At 36.6% G+C, this 13,628-nt stretch overlaps 1 long non-coding RNA gene across 1 annotated transcript; it reads left to right on the top strand.

The window, feature by feature from the left end:
- LOC110270643 lies at positions 266 to 10,656 on the top strand. Its single transcript, XR_002360281.1, has 3 exons — positions 266 to 281; positions 6,145 to 6,150; positions 10,516 to 10,656. It is a non-coding gene; the product is annotated as an uncharacterized LOC110270643 (long non-coding RNA).

Here is a 13,628-nt window from a genome sequence, read left to right as displayed (position 1 = left end):
TTTGATAAGCTGATCAAGGCACCCATTTTTGTAACAGGAGACTAACAGGATTAATGAAGAAGCACGGGATAATTCATAAGGTTGCAACAGCATACCATCCTCAGACTAATGGGCAAGCCGAGGTGTCAAACAGAGAAATAAAGCGTATCTTGCAGAAGATAGTCAAACCTCATATGGTATGATCGTTCTTTTCCTTATTTTTAATTTTCATATTCAATAACTCTTCTCTTTATTAGTACATTTCGTGCACCTGCATTTGCATATTTTTATTTAAAAAAAAAGTTACGCGACGCGACCGCATCATTGACGCGTCCGCGTCGCAAGTAGATGGGAGAAAATAATAAACGAACAGAGAGTCATGCAGGAGCGTGGCTGGAGGTGTGCCCGTGGCACAAATCGTCCCACGCGACCGCGTCGAATGGGAATATTGGCCTCCCACGCGACCGCGTGCCCCACACGGCCGCGTGACCTGGATTTCGACGTAACAAGGGTGCACGACCGAAAGTTGTGCTAGAGTGGTGCTAGATTGGTGTTGAGCGCATAATCTTTCCCACGCGACCGCGTGAGCGACGCAACCGCGTGATATCCTTCTAAAAGCCCACTCACGCGATTGCATGCCCCACGCGATCGCGTCACCCAAAATTTGGCACTAATATGGTTTTGAACAGAGAGTTGTGCTAGTGCGAGGCTACCCTCGCGCCATTAGCCTAAAACGGGTCACGTGACCGCGTGACCGACGCGACCGCGTCAATCAGTTTAAGCGCAAGTCGCGCGACCGCGTGCTCCACGCGACCGCGTCGCTTGCGCCGCACAGCACACCCTAATTTGCCAACTATCTTATCTTTTTCTCCCCAAATCCTATTTTCTCTTTTTCCTCCTTATTTCTTCTTCCTCCCTTCCTTCCTTCTTCCTTCTTTCTCACTTTTTACTCTCTCTCATCCCCATTAACAAGGTTTTTCTTTTCTTCTTCTACCCTTTACTCTTCTATTATTCTTCCTATTTTTATATGTTATCTTCTTTTCTTTTCTTTTTACTTTCAGTACTCATATTTTCTTTTTCCTTTCTTTTCCGTTTTTATTTGGTGTTATAAATTTATGTGAGTCATTATATGCTTGTGGATTGTTATAGATTTGTTTGACAATTATATATTACTTTTTCAAGGGATGCTTGCATGTTCAAATTCATGCTTTCAATAACTTAACTATCATGCATGCTATGTGTTTGTGAAAAGGCCCATATGGCATTAAGCATTCTTTCTACTTTATTCTACTTTTCAATGCTTGCTTTTCACAAAACCCTTTTTATATTTTATTAATTTAATATAATTGTTATTACAAACAAATTGTTAGTTTGAAAGACTTGGTAATCTCACTTGGACATTGAATGCTTGATCTATGCTACTCATGCCTTTGCCTGCATGCCAATAAACCCCTTGCATTTAATTGTCCCCACATGCACTTGCTATATTTTCATTGATGTACTTTTCACATTTAGTCATCACCATATGTTAACGTCGTTCTTCTTTATTGTGCATTGATTACCACTTTTCCCGCCCTCTTCCTTGCTCTATCTCTTTGAATTTAATTTACTTTCTCTTTCCTTTTTCAGGATGGCTACCAAGAAAGGAAAGGAGAAAGCTACTCTCAAACAACCAGCAAGAAGAGGAACAAAAAGAGCATTAGTGGCAGAACCTTCTTCAACTGCAGTTAAGACCTCAACAAAGAAAATTAAGAGGATTATAAAAGTTGATGATAAAGAAAGAGCCTTCCCAGCAAAGGACACTGCGCGATTCCCCAATCGCTACTGTGAGCAGATGTTCCCCATCCTGGCAGAAAGGAGTTACAACAACGAATACCTTCTTCTCCCCCCAAACCACATTGCTACATTTGTTGAGCCGTAGATTGCACGAAGACAATGGGATTTCCTACAGAGACAGCCAAGGCAGGTCAATCTTTCTTGGGTAGTGGAGTTCTACTCCAACTTCCACCTACCAACCCTGCAGTTTGTCTACGTCCGCCAGAAGCAAGTCCCCATTACAGAAGAGGCCATTCAACAAGCTCTAGGTCTTCCCCCTATTCCAGAGGGATTAGACGCCTTTCAAGAAGCCGTACTCAAGCGCCAGATGTACCACTTTGACTGGGACGCCGTTCTCAGAGTTATCGCACTACCTAGCAGCCGTTGGATCTACGGATACCATCGCACCCGGCGTAAGGGAATATCGGCTTCAGCACTTACCCTGGAGGCTCGCGTATGGGCATAGATCATGTCCCATTACGTCTTTCCGAGCACTCACGAATCATCCTTTACTGCGGACATGGCCGTTCTTCTATGGTGCATCCTTACAGACCAACCTCTGAATCTACCTAGACATATCCGGAATGCCATGGGACACGTACAAATTGCGGGAAACTTACCTTTCCTCGCCCTGGTCTCAGATCTTGTCTCAGCAGCCGGAGTCTCCTACAGAGCTGGGGACACCAAAGCCATACTTCCACGGGATTATCAATATGTCCCTAATGGGAAATATATCAGACCTCCAGCCGCCACTATCAGCCAGCCTACTGAACCAGTTGAAGATATTCCTTCTTCAATACCACAAGCACCTACTACAGACCAACTGCTCCAGCAGATACTTGCAAGGTTGGATTGGCAGGAACAGAAAGCTAAGATGAGAGAGCGCCGTAACAAGCGCCGATTCACATACCTCAAGGAGTTGATTATGGGAAAATTCAAGGACTCAGACACCCCGGACTCCACTTCCTTTACTAGCACAGGGAGCCACGATGGTCCCGACTGTGGAGATACTGCTACCAGCCCACCTTTGTTCTTGACAGATGGCACCGAGGACGGTGCAAAGCCTTAAATGTGGGGAGGTCGGTCAGTACCTGACTTCCGGAGGTAATTTTCTTCCCTAACACCAATAAATTAGGGTACTTGGTTAGTTTTTCTTTTGTAGAATAGGATAAATTGTATAGTAATAGATTAGTTGCATGCATGTTCTGCTTGATTAAAAAGACAATAAGTTTCTTCTAAGACCCTATCTTTGGAACAAAATTTCACTAATTTTAATTAAAACTTTTATGTTAAATTTGCTTGAAGTTGTATTTGGAACATGATTTTTGAGCTAAAGAACACACAACCTGTGAGAATTGAGCCTTTATGAATGGTTACATTATTTAACCATAATTATTTTATTCTTGTGTGTTTACTTCTCTATGATTGTAATCTATATTTTGTTTCATCCTATATGTCCAATGTTTATTATATTTATATGTTTGCATATGATTGAGGCCATTATTTGTTTAGCCTACTTATCCAAATTAAGCCTACCCTCTCAATTACCTTTGTTAGCCACTTTGAGCCTTTAAATCCCATTTGTTCTATATTTTACCACATTACTAGCCTTAAGCGAAAAAACAATTATATATCCCAAATTGAATCTTTGGTTAGCTTAAGATAGAATTGTGTTAGTCAATCAAGTATGGGAAATTGTGGGAACAAAAGATAATAAGGGAATGTGTCATGATAATATAATGGGAATTTGGGTACCTACTCATGTGAAACTATAAGAATTAAAAATCTATGTGCATTGATAAGCTATGTTATTTTTATGTTTTTATGTTTATGAAAAAAAAAATCCAAACATATTCAATAATTAAATAAGGGGACAAAAAAAAATTACCCCAATGCTAAGTTAAGAATTCAAAGATCAATGCATGTATGATAAAATTAAAATAAAAAAGTTGAAACATGAGTATGGAATGTGAAAGAGATTTCTGGGTAGCTAGGTATGAATTCTAAAGTTGTATAGAATATATATAGGTTATGTTAAAGCTTGGGTTAATTAAAGATTCAAGTTATAAGCTTCCTTAGCCATATATGTAGCCTTACCCTTACCTTGGCCCTATTACAACCTTAAAAAGACCTCATGACGTTTGCATTGGTATATTAAATGTTGTTGACTGGTCAGGAGAAGAACAAAAATTAGAAAGCATGATTAGAGAAGGATAGAGTGATGACCCTATACACTAGAGAGACTAGAGTGTACATACATCATCAGTGAGGGTTCCATGCTTGAATTTCTATGTTCTCTGCTTTCATGAGCTATCTTCTTGCATTTTTATCTATTCTTACTGTATAAGAATTGAGTTAGTGGAATTTAGTTTGTAATTGTTTTGAAGAGCTTATTTACTTTTGATCAAGTAGACAAGAATCATATAGTTGCATTCACATATATAGGTTGCATTGCATTGCATGAGTTCTACATGTTCCTACTCATTCATATTATCTCCTTCAACTAAGTGTGGGGAGGTTGATAAACCACTATTTTATGGTTTATATTGTGTTTAATTGTGTGGTTTTATCATGATCTTTACCCACTTATTCATATGATTAGCATGCATTTATATTTCCTTCCCAAATTTATTACATGATTGAAAACTTGCTTCCTAGAGACTTTTGATTATGTATTTTAATTCTACTTTAATCCATTCGATGCCGTGATCTGTGTGTTAAGTGTTTCAGGCTTTATAGGGCATGAATGAGTTGGAGATTGGAAAGGAAGCTTGCAAAAATGGAAGGAACACAAGAAATTGAGGAGATGACCAGCGAGAAGTGACGCGGCCACATGGATCACGCGACCACGCGAAAGAGAGAAAATCGCATTGACGCGGCCGCATGGCTCACGCGACCGCGTGGATGGGATAGCACAAGCGACGCGGATGCATGGACGACACTCCTGCGTGGAGAAGCAAAATGCCGAATGACGCGTCCGTATGAATGACGTGATCGCGTGACGTGCATGATCTGCATAATCTGCAGAATCGCTGGGGGCGATTTTGGGCCCTGTTTCGACCCAGTTTTCGGCCCAGAAAAGCAGACTAGAGCCAAGAAACATGCAGAGACCAACAACAACATTCATTCTAGATAGTTTTAGTTTTTCAGATCTAGTTTTCCTCTCCTCTAGGTTTTCTCTCTACACATTCATAGTTCTTAGGATTTTTAATTGCTTTTTGCATTGGGATTTTGAGAAGAGTTATCACCTCATCAAGACTGCGTCATTCTAGTTCGTTTTCTTTACTTGGCTTTACTCTTCCATGTCCTTTAATTTATTTCAATCTTACTATTGGATTATTTTAGAATTTATCAATACAAGAGTTATTTTTAATTTTAATTAATTCCTTTGATGTTTTATTTATCTTGTCTTCCTTTAATTCCCTTTCCTATGTTATGAATTCCACATTCACAGTGAGCGAGTTGTTCCCTAACTTGATGGGGAGTTGATTGAAAGGAACCCTTCAGTTGGAGTGCTCAAGGGAGAAATTGTAATTGAGTTTATTATTGGTTTGCTCTCTAGTCACTAACGCCAGTCCTTCCAAGTAAGCGGATTGGGACTTGTGAATAGAAACAGCATTCCAACTTGTTTGACTTTCCCTTACCTAGTATGGGATAACTAAACAGAACAACCCCAATTATCAATTAATCTTGAAAGTACTGCAACAAGAATAGGGCTTCCAACTAATCTACTCCCAGTCAAGGCTTTTATTTAAATTACATTAATTCTCTGATTTAATTTCCTGTCATTCAACTCAAATCTTTTTGAAAACCATCTGATTAATAAAATAGCACACTTTCCTGTAACTCGTTGGGAGACGACCTGGGATTCATACTCCTAGTATTTTAACTTTAATTTCTGTGACATCCTTTTAAATTGATAAGCAGATTTCTGGTTGGTTGAGAACTATACTTGCAACGCATATCTTATAACAATTCTTAACTCGCCAATTTTTGCCACGTCAATGTTCTTTGAAGAATGAACTAGTTTGCTGTTATAAAGGCTTGTATCATTAAAAATCCCTTGAGAATGAAATAAAACAGAAAGAAAAAGAAAGAGAAAAAGCCAAAAGTGGCAAAGAAAATAAACAATAAGGCTAGGCACCAATAGCTTGGACCCTAGGACACATTCCTGTGGTGTTTTTGTATTAGGATATGATTGGACAAGTAAGTTCTGAGGAGTATTTCAAAACATGGCCACTTAGATCAACTGATTTGGGATTGCCAACTGAAAGTCCACAATAAAGAGCAACCTAGCTACAAAACACTTAGTTATCCAAAGAGATGTTGGGCATCAATGATCCTAGGAAGAAAAGGGTGAGCCATGTGTCTGTGGTGAAGGAATGTTGAGCAAAAATTAAGTCAAAGGCTGCTGCAACATTTGCCACCAAACCTTCAAAGAATAATAAGCTCTCTGAGCAAAACAAAGAAGGAAAAGTTAGCAAGGGAACAAGCCAAAGTAAAGCCTTGTAGCAGCAAACTTAGTAAGCCTTTGAGGAAACATATCTTATGTAACAGCAAGCAATAAATGAACCACCATTGTCTACATACAAACCCCATGGACTAAATTCAACTATATGCTCAATAAGGATATGCACACTTCTCTGTTTCATGACATTCTCTCTTATGTTTGATGCTTGCTTGGGGACAAGCAAGATTTAAGTTTGGTATTGTGATGCCAAGGAATCTTAGCCTAGTTTTACTAGTCTTTTTCCTTTGTTTTTAATAGGTTTTATACACTTTCTTGAGTTATAAGTAAGCCATTTAGGTAGAAATTCATGTGTATTTGGATTCAATCAACCATGAGTAAATTGATGCATTTTCATGAGGTTTTATGCTATAATTGCTTATATGTCAAGAATGAGAAGAAGTCTCATGATTTTAGCATAGCTTTGATGCGTTTGTTGATTGATGACAGGTGACCAAAAGGCTTGGAGGAAGGTTGAAGAAAGGGGATGGCAGAAGGCAGCAAAACCACCTTGGGAAGAGCTCAAGTTTGTGGCAACGTTTGTCTCAAACTTGAGGTCAAACGTTGGCTTAAGAAAGAACCCAGGAGATGCCAAAGTTTGCACCAACGTTTGTCTCAAACTTGAGGTCAAACGTTGGCACAAAAATATACCCAGGAGGAGCCAAAGTTTGCGCCAATGTTTGCCTCAAACTTGAGGTCAAACGTTGGCTCAAAAACTAACCCTGGAGGAAGCAACATTTGCACCAACGTTTTCTTCAAACTTGATGTCAAACATTGGCTCACAAATATACCTAGGAGAGCTTAACGTTGGCACAATTACTATACTAGGGGGACTTAAAGTTTGCACCAACGTTTGCCTTAAACTTGAGGACAAACGTTGGCTGCAACATTGCCTTGGAGGGAGCACATTTGAGCTCATGTTTGACCTCAAACGTGAACTCAAACGTGAGTGACAGAAAAGCACCATTCTGCATAATTTTTAACACTCCAATGTTTGAGTTAAAGTTTGCCTCAAATTTTGACTCAAACTTAAAGGCTCCAAAGTCCAAATTGAAAATGGATTTCTTTCCAAGTCCAAGAGCAACCAAGTAAGGCTATCTTCAATCCAATTCCATCAAGACCAAGTGCCAAATTCAAGGCTTCAAAACCATTAGAAGAAAGTGTATAAATAGAAGTTAGTTTGACTTAGAAAGGAACGGCAACTTTTACTTTTGAATTTTTCACTTCTGTTAGAATTTTAAATTGTAATTTGGAGAGCTTTTATTCGGATCCTGGAGAATTGGGAGGTGAATTGATTTCTCCTCTCCTCTGGGTTTTCTTATTTTCTTTTCTGCAAAGCTTTACTTGAGTCTTGGGTGTTGAGAATTGAGGAAATTCTGTCTCAATCTCACCTTGAGATCTCTCTCTTTTTTCTTTCACTGCACCATTGGAGAAATTGAGATTTGAATTTATTTCTTCTACTCTTTGATTTTAAATTCACTTGCAATTGATTTCTGAATTGGATGAAGGAAGGTAGTGAGATCTAGACTTAGTTTTCTAGTCTCTTGACCCCTGAGATCTGGAATTTCCTTTTAATTCATCTGTTGAATGCTTATTCAAGCTAATTTACTTTTCTGTTTGAGATCTACTTCAATTCAATTCACCTTTTACTTTTCTGCTTGTTGCAATTTACTTTTCTCTGTTTAATTTCTGCAATCCCAATTCCCAATTCCTTTTATAATTCAAGCAATTTATATTTCTTGCACTTTAAGATTCAGTCATTTACATTTCTTGCAATCTAAGTTTCTGCAATTTATATTACTTGCATCTTAAGATTCAGCTTCTTTACTTTCTCTGCACTTTAAATTCTTGTCAATTATCCCTCTCCCTTTGAATTTCATGCAATTTACTTCTGTTGGATACAAATCACTCAAATCAACTCTTATTCGCTTGACTAAATTAACCACTAAACCAAAATTGCTCAATCCTTCAATCCCTGTGGGATCGACCTCACTCACGTGAGTTATTATTACTTGATGCGACCCGGTACACTTATCGGTGAGTTTTGTGTTGGATCGTTTTCCACACATCAGTCACAACAATAAGATCAATTATCGGGAGTAGAATCCCGGATCATCTTCCCTAGAATTTGCAATTGAATGCACATCATTGGTTGGGAAAGTTTTGGGGGAGGTGGGTTTGAATTCCTTGCGGAAAAAGTAAAGTGACAAGATAATAAAGGCAATGAACAAGTAACAATTAAAAGGGGACAACTAGAATTACCAATTAAGAAATCAACTAACTAACAAGCATGCAATAAAATGATAGCATTAAGAAAGGCATATAACTAATGAATGTGAACTTAATCTAAAAGAGCTAAAAGATCAAAGCTAACAAAAGGGAATATAATCAATCAATATAAAAAGCCTTGGCTAGGGGTGAAAATTAGAATTTCTATCCTCATTGTCATCCTTAATTGTGATGATAATTGTCTATTGCTTTAACTTGGTTATCCTCTAACAATTGAAGGAAAGTCAAGTAAGCACAATTGACTATAGTCAAGAAGTCCTAATCAAATCCTAATGAAAGATTAGTTTTAGTGGCATTGAAGTCAACTAGCAACCTTCAATTACCTATCAACATTAGATTTTGACAATTCAAGAGTCTCTAATTACTCAACCTCAAAGCCAAGAGTAGAAATCTACTCCATATTTAGAGTAAAAATTTTATCAAACACTTGGTGAGCACTATAAAGGACATCATAAAATTGAGAAAATTAAACACAATTAAGTCTAGGCACTACTATCACTACAAGAAAACAGCTCTATTGGGACACTTTTAAAGCGTGGCGAAAAGCTAAAAAATGCGTGACGATAAAAGCGTGATTATAGTGAGATATGGCCATGCTTTAAAAGCGTGGCGATAGAGAGATATGGCCACGCTTTAAAAGCGTGGCGATAGAGAGATATGGCAACACTTTAAAAGCGTGGAAATAGCATTATCAAACTAAAAAAAAAATCTTTTTCTGACTTTACCTTTATCACTGCACAATATAAATTTTCAGATCTTTTTTATTACCAAACCTATAAATATAGTATACAATTTTTATTACAAGACAAATCAAACAGTAATTAATGAGATATAATTTTTGTATAATTATTTTATTCATTAAAAACCTAATACTCAAATACAGAATAAATCTTGAGTGCAAATTCCAAAACTAAAACTGAAGAAAAATACATAACAATATAATTGCTTCCAAATTTCACAATTAAAACTTAACGACAATAATTTGAAATAGTTCAACGTCGACATCAATTAAGCTAATAAGTTAAAAGCATAGTTGTTTATTACGAAAATTAACATCCAAAGGCGTTAAGATTTTATTTTATTAATACACTAGATTCAAAAATGAATCCACAAAAGCATGAGAAGACATACATACACGAATTGGATCCGTCTGACCCAATCTCTTCTCAATTTCATCATCAAAGGGATATTTTTCTATTTGCTCCAATGAGTATCTTGTCACTTCATGACGACTATAACTTGAATAAGAAGTTCCTACGCCATTAACTTCTTTGTTAGTCTGAATAAACTAACCAACTACATTCAACAAGAAAAACATCTAACATGAACAAGCACAAGGAATCTATAATTTATTCTTTAACCATACCTGGCGTACAATAGTTCTCAGTTGGTGTATTAGGCCAATAATCAGATACAGGGAACTGTTGTTCTTCTACTTGCGACTGTCTTGATTGTTCAGCAATCTGTAGTTGTTGAAACTCTTCCTGAAGAGTACGTACAATGATCTCATCATTCTCTACTTGGTTACTTTCTTCGGCATCATAATGGCTATGGAAGAGTAGTCTCCAATATAGTGGTCATAATGGCTATGGTAGCAGTGTTCAATATAGGAATCACCATTATCATATTGATAAGCATTACTATAGTATCCAGGACAGTAACCATTGTCACCAATGAGAAAATCAATACCCCACTAAATAACATTCGAATGCTCATATAAACCCATTTTCAAGTAGTAACAGAAAGATCTGAAAAGTTTTCTATACAAAAATGTTGAAATGATTTTGTAGCAACAAAATAATACACCTGCTAAAATAAGCTTGAACATCAAGAGTTTAAAGCTTCAGTTGTAATACTCATTAAACTAGATATTATGAGTCAAATTAAACTACATCATAAGCTATTTATTTTTATTTAAAAAAAAGCAATAAAATATAGGCACAAATTCTTCCTCTCAAAGTTAAAGGTTAAAACACAAAATCAGGAACCATTAATCATCTATTTCATTGATTATTTATTTGAGATCAAGCATCTTTGTCGTACATATTTTTCTAAACTTCCACCAACACCCAAAGTCAACTTCACAAATTCTCTTTACCTTAAAATTTGATCCTCTTTAACCAAAACTATCACTTACAGTCTCTCTATGCTACAAAAGGAAAATATAATATTCACAAACTTCTTATTCCTATTGACTCCATTTCTACATCACACAACTTCAATATCAACAAAATAAACCATGATAGAAATTTGAGGTGACCTCACAAACACGAAATGAATAAAATACACAATAAGAAAAAGAAAATCCAAAGTCTACCTTGAGACTAATTCTTATAACCCAAATAAGCTCAAAATGGAAAGGTTCCAACTTTGCAACACAAACAACAAATGATCCAATAATAATAGCACCCACGGACTGAGTAGCATAACCAATCAACTAAAAAAGCTTTTCTTATATATAAAAGAAGTAACATATTTAAGAAGCTTCCGTACCTTAGTTTCAGCTCCAACCTAACTCATAAAAACTCCAAGTCTTGTTTGTTCAAGGGACCTTCATAGAAAACCATTGTGCAGTTATGAAAGTTTAACCACAACTTTGCATCTTGAGGATGCAAGTGTTCGTTTGTTCCAGTTGAATTTCAAAATACACATGAAGGTCTACAAATTCTTATGTCATTACTGTGGATGAATACCAACTCTTGTCAGGACTACTGAGTACAACAATATTGCAATAGACTTTATGACGAGTGAATCACATATAAATTTTAAGAGAAACTTATCCAACTCACCATGGGATTCCGCACCAGGTACTACTCCAAAGCCTCCATCATAAGACTAGAAAAAGTGAAAGACATCAAATTTATTTTGATAGAATATAGTCCACAAACCTGGCAATTCAATATGTAATCTTTGGCTTTCTCCTTATCCATGCCACTCTAGTTGTCCAGCAAGAAACATATAACAGCTGCACACAGTCATTAATTAAAATTGCCATAACATACACACATTATTTACTAATTAACCAACTAGAATCACCACTTCATGCCTTTTCTTTCTTACCTGCGCAATATACAAACCTAAGATTTGTTTCACCCCATATGAATAGCAATAAAACTGTCTAAAAGAAAAAAAATCATAACAAAAATAAAACATCAGGAAGTTTAGGGGGAAAAAACCTAAACCCAATATTAGGATAGAAGAAAAAATAATAGTTTAGAAAAATCAGAAAAAATGAAGAATCATAGGCATTTGTTTTTTGTAGTGAGTGTGACCTCATTCCTATCAATTGCAAATGTTTTCCCCCAATTAAAATTCAGAATAATGAACATTTGGTTCTTGGTTTTAACTCATAATTACTTTTGCACTAAACTTTATGCACTGATATTATTTTCAGTTTAATCACACACCCCCTCAGCATCTTTATAGGCTAAAGAAGAGCCACACACCTTATTCTTAACTGAATAAGAACTATGACCGTGGCTCCAGCATGTTCCATGCACATTTCCTACCTATACATCAAAACCATGATCTACAAGGATGAAGCCCAATGATTGTTTAGGAGTATTTAGAAACCATGTATCACCTGCCTGATCATGTCAAACAGCATAAACATAACAAAATGGAGATTGAATCAGATTGTTTAAAACTTTAAAATGGAACATCACTAAATCCGGAACAAGTAAACTTGTAACATTAATCCAATTATCCAAATATAGCCCTATGAGAAAGTGGAGTGAGTTAAAACACACTGTAACATGCTATAAGAACATATATCTATTATAAAGAGTAATGTGATGAAATGAAGGAGAGGGCATCAACCCTGAATTGGCCATGAAGAAGCAGAACTGGAGGGCCTCGTTCTCATGCATGCCCAAAACAAAGAGAAGATGAAGAAGAAGACACATGTTGAAGACCTAACAAGAAACCATCCTTCATTTGAATCTGAAAATTAACATACAAAACAGGACAAATTAAAACAACAACCCTCCAACACTTAGCTATTAGCTAACACCAAAAGACTATCAATATTAGCAGACGAATAATGACAATAATAACTATAAATGAATAATAATCTGAATGATCCAATTTTATCATTAACAAATAAAAGCATTAAAGAATATCAATTTAAAATATCAAATATTTGATGTTTAAGATAGAAGGAAAAAAAGAGGTTGAGTGAATTGGTTGTTGAAGTAAGGTATAGAGAGTGAAGGGTTACCATGTATTCGGAGCAGGGGTAATTGGCGGGTAGAATGAGCTTGTCGCAGAGAGTGGGCTGTGCTTCAGATTTGCCGCCACCGTTGAAACAGTCAACGGAATCTCCGAAAGTGCGGTGACAGCTATGGAAATGGCTGCCAATGCCGCCAACAACCACCACCCCATGCCGGAAATTCAACACATGCATACTATTCCATACCATTCATTTAAAGATCTCAACACATGCACGCAAACATCGTTTCTGTCGAAAGACAGACCAAATGTTTTCACATTTGATGATAAATTTGAGTTATGAAAAAGATAAATACTAAAGGTAAATGCTCAACTTGGTAACTCAGAAAAAATGTTAGACATAAAATTAGTCTGTATCATAAATTCAACCACTAAATTCATTTCCATATATATTACCAATTTGAGGGCAAAATGCAATCTTCCTAAGTTCGTTAGAATATAACTGGTGCACAAAACTGACTCTGCACGTTTCGCATAGATAAACCGACAAGTATACCGGGTTGTCCAAGTAATACCTCAGGTGAGTGAGGGTCAGATAGAAAATATAAGTTGTCACGAAAAATGTATAAAATAGAATAAGTAAATAAAATGTTACTAGATAGGTGTGAAATCAATAGTGTGAGAATGGTTGAGGCTTCGGAGATGCTTCTTCCTTCTGGATCAACTTTGCTCACCACGTACTCCGACTTTTAATTGATTTATTGAATGGAAGGCTGTATATAATTAACGCTGGGTCAGCAGTCATTAATCTCTTCTTCTTCTGATCAAACGCCGGGTCAACGGTCATCTAATCTGAACTAGGGTGAAG

The sequence above is a fragment of the Arachis ipaensis genome, chromosome B04, assembly GCF_000816755.2.
Source record: "Arachis ipaensis cultivar K30076 chromosome B04, Araip1.1, whole genome shotgun sequence".
NCBI classification, from domain to species: domain Eukaryota; kingdom Viridiplantae; phylum Streptophyta; class Magnoliopsida; order Fabales; family Fabaceae; genus Arachis; species Arachis ipaensis.
Note: the sequence above shows the minus strand (reverse complement) of the source record. Positions and strands in the feature narration are given on the sequence as shown.